Source organism: Helobdella robusta (genome assembly GCF_000326865.2).
Source record: "Helobdella robusta unplaced genomic scaffold HELROscaffold_30, whole genome shotgun sequence".
NCBI classification, from domain to species: Eukaryota; Metazoa; Annelida; class Clitellata; order Rhynchobdellida; family Glossiphoniidae; genus Helobdella; species Helobdella robusta.
The window spans coordinates 1,546,479-1,547,249 of NW_008704502.1; positions in this window are offsets into that span (position 1 = coordinate 1,546,479).

Genomic DNA, 771 nt, shown 5'->3' on the forward strand with positions numbered 1-771 from the left:
ATCTATCTATCTATCTATCTATCTATCTATCTATCTATCTATCTATCTATCTATCTATCTATCTATCTATCTATCTATCTATCTATCTATCTATCTATCTATCTATCTATCTATCTATCTATCTATCTATCTATCTATCTATCTATCTATCTATCTATCTATCTATCTATCTATCTATCTATCTATCTATCTATCTATCTATCTATCTATCTATCTATCTATCTATCTATCTATCTATCTATCTATCTATCTATCTATCTATCTATCTATCATCTATCTCCCACTCACTTTCCTCCTTGCTCGTTTTCATCAAATATTCATGGAGTGTTTTTTTATGTGGGCTTTAAGAATGCTACTTTTTCATTCTACTTTATTTTAAATTTCAATTTTTTAAATTCGCCAGAGAAAAAATGAAAAAAAAACGACTAGATTTTGTTTCTGTTTCTGATATTCGATGCATGACATGCTGGGTGGCTAGCTACGGTTGACACCAACACATGTGCTCGTTGTAGATATGCAAAGGACATACAAACAACAAATGTTTTTTTAAATACACACAAATACTTGCAAACAACTAAAATATTTTTTACAGATATTGTCAGTTCAGGTTTGGTTTATATAATTTTTTTAAACAACTAAAATTAGTTTTTTGGCATGGTTAGTTACTTAGTTGATGTCGTATTCTTCATCTTTGTTGTTGTCATTCCTCTGTTCTTCATTGTTATTAGAGTTAGTATTAAAGCTTCGAGTTGGCAATGACGTTATCATTCC